We start from the raw sequence: 6,311 nt of genomic DNA on the forward strand, positions 1-6,311 counted from the left end.
TAAAAAGTTAGCTACACAATTTCACCAGCATCTTTAAACAACTACGTCGATCTGTTCGATAAAATTCTGAATTCAATCACTTTATATCTCATCGATTCATAGTGTATCGAAATAAAGTGAATCAAAATCTTCCTAATGAAAACCTATAACATTTGAATACAACAAAATATTCATCTCTTCAATTTATCGTGTTTGTATCAACGATCGGCTTTCGATTAAATTTATACAATGGAGGAACATCGCCAAGGATCGAAAGAGAGAGCAACGATTGAAAGCGAGGAACTTTGGTACCGGAAGTGCGAGTTGGTCGACGAGCCGGAGAAGACATGGACGAGCAACGACGAGGATCGCTGAAAATCCGACGCGTAAACGCGTGGTTGGGTGAGGGATTGTGGCAATTAAGCAAAAGCCGGCCCTGTCGAGTGGCAAAATATTTGCAGAAACGTGGCATCGACGTTCGGGAACTCGTTGCTAGCCGTAACTGGAATGTGAGATATGGCAGGAACTCGATCGACGTCCAAATGAAGCACGCTAGAGAGTCAGCAAGTGCCTGGTCGGATATTATAGACCTGTGAACGAGGCTGAGGGGTGGTTTCCGCGTTAAATTGAAACGCTCGAAGGTAACGTCTAATGAAAGCATACGCGCCGAGCTAATATCTACCCCACTAGAATGTAATAATTTCGGAATGGTACTTCAGAGAGAGGCTGTACTTCTCTGCAACAAAGGTTTCAGCCCGCGTGCAGTTATCCGGAATCGCGAGCACCCGCCGGCTTCCGCAACCCCGTAAAACTACTACGGCAGAGGGGTCAGGTATAGGCGATTTATTAAAAAGTTCGTTCGATGATCCGTAGCCGAGCGTGGCAGAGGTGAAATCGTGTTCCCGATGCGTTGATTTCGTTAACGGAACCGAAGCCGAAACGGCCAGGAAATCAAAATTTGCACTTCGAGTCGATTTCCTGCCTAACAGCCCCGCTTCTATGCGATTCCAACGCGATACCTCCGTTACCGTTCTAATTCTACAACCTACTCGTTATCGAAATCGTTTTCAACAGATTGAAATTGAGCGCGCTTCGACGACTTTTTCGGAGGAATACTACTACTACTCGTTATAGGAATATTTTTTAGTACGAAAAGAGATTCTGATTTTTTCTATTCAATTAAACTAAGTATTTTATATAGTTTAATGTTTATGCTTTTTCGGATTCTCATAGTCACTTTGGGTACCTTTGAACGGATCACGCAGAAAATCTCTCGTCATTTCAACCTATTGGTTAAATGGCAGACGTTTCGATAAACAATTCTGGTTATTTGAATAACGAAAGAAATCTACCCTTACATTGGACTATATTAATCGACGAACGGGGTAAAATTCAGCGAACGCTTTGAAAAAAGAGCGAAAAGAGAGGTGTAACAAGTAGTCTTTCGAGCCGCACGTGGCGGTAATATAATCGGGCACCGGTTTCATGAAAATCTATTGGGCAAAAGCTTTCGACGATCGACTGTAATCGTCTATAGACGGCCAGGCATTTCGGAAAGCCAGCGTTGAAAAAAGTTTTCAAGAGTTCCAGCTGGAGAAGCGTGCGCGTAGAATGAATTTCGTTGAAGGACCATTCCCCTGTGATTGTGTGCACGTGTATCTCCATCGTGAACGTTTGTGTTCACCTCTATGGGTGGTTGCAAGTGCGCGCGCGTTCACACTCTCGTCCGTGGCTCGGTGTTAAAGGGTGGGAGCACGAGAGCATGTGGGTGCTGTAAGCACAAATTGCCACAAATTGGAGAAAATTGAATGAAGCTTACAGCTTAACGAAGGCACTAAATCCTTGTGGAACGACCTATCTCAACATACAGCCCATTTTCGTGATAAGTGAGCAAGTGTCGTGCGGTGAAAACACCATTGACGAATCCCGATTACCTCCTCATCGACTGCTCGCTCATTTGCTCAAATTTCAACCGAAACGCGGTTTTCTGTGTTCCGTTATTCGTCCGTCTGTATAATTAAAAGCGGATCTTTTTTAATTTAAAAACCTAATATTTACTCAAAGCTAAGCATAACGTTAGCATATGCAACATTATCATTCGAGAAATAACAGTCATAACCATTCGATTCTTATAAGTTTAAAATGTTGAAAAGCCTAACCCAGTAAGATGTTCCATTTTACTAGAAAGGATCGCCTGGGCCCATTGTACGGTATATCCATCGTCGAACAGAACAGATTACGGTATTTAAAGCACATTTAAACGTTCGTTCTTGTGGACTTAACTAGTTACAGTCGACTTCCATCGCGGTTAACGGGCACCACGCTAATATGTTAAAACAACTGGTAAGCAGTCTGGTCGATCGTCGAACAAATTCAACCAATATTCGTCCAGAATTTCCCGGAGCAGCCTGAAACAATTTCGATAGAAACTTTCTTCCCCCTCGATCGGAAAAAAGTCTCTTTTATTGAAGTGCGCTTCTCGAACGTTAAAGATACAGAGAAAGCCGTGAACGGCCACGGAGGATCGGTATCGAAGAGACGAAATGTAGAGAAAGGTAGAGAAAGGTAAAGAGGGAAGAGATCGACGGAACGGTTCCCTATTTGTAGCCAACAGGAGACACTGACGAGAACCGGGGAGGCGTGCTAGACGCGAAATATGTCTGGCGTATGTGGAGAAGCTCGTACACTCCCTCGGGATTGTTATGGGGGCATTCCGGCTTCTGGTATGTAATATCAGAAATTCCTGTCTACCTGTGTGTCGCCTGTTGCCCGTGCACGTTGTTCCAATTCGAACAGCCGGGGATACACGCCACGTCGCGAAAGTGGTATTACTTCTGCCGGCATAGAGAGGCCCAGCAGGGTGAATCCGTCCTCTGCTTCGTCGAATATTCGGAGGACGAAACTATGCGCGTTCTACGAGAAAAATTAACTAGACAGAGGATCGCGAAAGGAGATTGCGTTTCGCATGGTGGATACGAATCCGTTGCGGAACTATGAATTCTTTTTTTTCAATTTCTGCTTTGACTGTCATGGGAATACTTCGGCTTCAGATGTAACAGAAAAAATAAAATGGAAGAAAAATGTAAAATATTATTGTAACGGTAACGCAGGAATTCGAATGGTTTAACAAATCGTGTGGAGAGTGCGAAAAATTCGAAACGAAAACGCGGAGAATCGGTGACAGGAAGGGCTTCCGGGAAACACGAACACCGTTGTACCTAAAACGGACCACGGCCGCGCGGCACGGAAGGGTAGTTTTAGCCAGAGGCATTGGTTGTCTGCATTCGACACATTGTCAATTTGCCACTGCTCGTCTCGCCTGTTTAAAATCGATCGCGTACACGCACATATGCCTCCGCGTGTTTCCGCCGCCTAAGTGTTTCTCCGTCGTTGCCATTCATCTCGTCTAACGATGAAAAAAAAAACAACAACAAAAAACAGTCAATTATCGAGTGTAAAAATACACATATCACGACGGTTGATAAAAAGTGGCTTTGAATTTTTCATCCCATCCGGTCATTTGAAAATCCTTTTCGACACGAACTGTTACTAGGAATCTATTTAACTTTCCTCAATTTTAGTCACGCTGATATAAGCAAATTTAAATAATTGAATATTTGAAAAAAAGATTATAAAGATCTTAAGCGTGATTAGTATTACAATGTATTAATTTTGTAAAGTAGGTTAAATCAGGCTTGCGACCGTTGTCAGTAACTAGGAGAAAAATTGAAATCATCTGTCTGTTGGAAATTGCATTGAACTAGTGCGATCAGCGTAATCAACCGGATCGCGCGACAACTATACCTATGCAGTCGAGATGACGGCGAAGATAAAAATTACGAACGGTGAATATTTGAAATACGTATATTGTGTTGGTGGGCGAGAATTCCTGTGGTACGAGCTGGAATAGTAGCGCGCATTCCCCGGCTATGTCTGTTTCATTAAATCGGAGAATTCCAGCGTATTTTTGGAAACAGACGAACCGAGTTAAACCGCTAGTTACACCATTTTCCCTGGACCAACAGCGTTCGTTCGCACATATTGCCGCGATACACTCGAAAATTTCGTCGTTCGATCACTGATCGAATACTACGGACCAACGGTGTTAATTATTTTTTATATGATTACCGATGTATTTGCATATATACCGATTCGAATGTTTTTGTTGCATCAGGATAAATGCAAACCGAAGTGAAAGAAACGATGGATTCGATAAAAAAACAAATAAAGAAAATTCCGTCGAATTCTTGTAATATTAACCTTTACCGAAAAGTTTTTGCTTTTATTTTTTATTCATACCAGCCATTAGTTTGAGAAACGAACGTTTCTTCAATTAATCGATGAGTTTCTCCAAAGTTAACAGATACCAGTTGGTCAATAAGTTTCTTCCTATTGAGCCACTTTTAGTTCCAATCGGTGAAGATGTTTAAAAGTAAACTGCAACCTCGAAAAGTATTTTCTTCGAGGAACCGAGGTATAATTTCAAAATCTAATCCCTTTCTGCTCCTTCGCAGGAGTAGTCGCTTTCAAAGCACGAACGTCTCTGATATTAACTCTGCGCGCTGTAAATTATTTTCATATTAATGCAAGAATGCCGAACAGTCGACCGACGAAGCGTTTCTGCCGTGTTTATTAAATTTCTTTGACATTCGCTTCCCGAATCAATATGGCTTCTACGCGTGGCGTTTCTCGAAGATCTGCTTCTCAACGTAAGAGGTCGCAATTTCCTTTGAAATTTTCAACCACCCTTTCCACCTGTACCCAGATACCAATCGCGTTCTACGCGTTGAATAATCGCTGACGAAAACAACAACGACAATTAACTGTGTTGTTGTTCCCGATAAAATGAATTTTGGTTGGTTTGTTGAAGCTCGTAGTATTTCACCGTTTATTACTAAATTTTTTCCCCGTACATCGTTGGACTAGCGACATATACAGCGATTCAACATATTTTTTTCTCGTCGCCAGACGAATCCAACAATTGAATATTTCCGATAATGATTCGTACGTTTACTGTGTGCAAATAAAATAAAGAAGGAAAGGTTCAATTATTATCTGCAGTTTTCATCCCTTTCGATTGGTCTCATCGATGTCTCTACTTAATTGCTTTCATTTCAAATCACTGCTATAGATATCGATCAGCAATAACAATATATGATTAATATTAATACAAGAATATGTAGATGCCATTTGGTCAGTAGGAGGTTTGGTATCTAATTAATTAAAATTAGAACCCGTAATCATGTTACTAAGCTCCCAGTAAAAATTTAAGTCCCAGTTCACCCCTGAGTGGAAGACAATCAGACAAGCATTTTGCCCTAAATCTGATGATAGTTTAAATTAAATTAAATCATCATTGTTGCCATTTTCTTTCATGCGTGGATATAGTATAAGAAAATTTCCTAAAATCCCTGGGAAGTTGGACGTTTCAGGCCCAACGAGACCGTAATTCCCAATCGTCGAGATAAATGTCGCCCCCTCTCCCCGAATAGTCGCGTTATACACCCCCTGCTGGTCGACCGGTCGCGAGTAGAAGGAATATCAAGGCTCGAGCAAAGCCGCGTCAATACCGGAGGCGAAGTGTTTGCTGGCATATCGTCGTTCTTCGAGGTTGGAACGGCTCGGCTGACTTCCGTCTTCGCCCGCCACCTTATAAAAAGGGTAGCTATTGAATTAAAAGGACGTAGCGAATAAAGCGGCCGGGCTACGCGATAGCGCACAGCCAGGCCAGATAAAGAGGACGAGCGAAAGAGGGAAGGAAAAGTGGCGCGGCGCGGCGCGGCGTATCGTTGGGGAAAGGAGGATGGAGGAAAGGTGGAAAAAAAGTTGGAGGAAAGGAGAAGGAATCCTGTTCTCTCCTTCGCTCCCGTCTGGCCCTGGCGTGCAACTCCCAGCAACCCCCTGCATCCACCGGACGCCGTGCTCACCGGCCATAAAAATAAAATTTCAATAAATCTCCGGTGGAGGGTAAGCTAGTGGGGCATTCAGAGGGCGGGCTACTCGCTCATTGGAGCTGCGTCCGCGGCGGTTACCGCCTACCACAAAACAGAGACAGCTAGACTACAGTAACCTGGATAGAGTTTACCTCGGATATGGACAACCCCGCCAACCACCGTACTCCGCGAGCAAAATTCTGCCACTACCGCTTCTCGATTTCTTTCCATCGGTTTTTTCTCACCCTTTTACTTCGCTTCTTTCATCCCCCTCGTCATCCGAGCGACTCGCGTTTCAAGCACATACTTTTCTACTTTCTTTCTGTTTTTGATTATTACTTCGCTCCTTATTCTCCCTTTTTCCCTGTTTCCGTTCTCTTCACCTATTTGTCCTTATCT

This window comes from Osmia lignaria, chromosome 16, assembly GCF_051020975.1.
Source record: "Osmia lignaria lignaria isolate PbOS001 chromosome 16, iyOsmLign1, whole genome shotgun sequence".
In the NCBI taxonomy this organism is placed as follows: domain Eukaryota; kingdom Metazoa; phylum Arthropoda; class Insecta; order Hymenoptera; family Megachilidae; genus Osmia; species Osmia lignaria.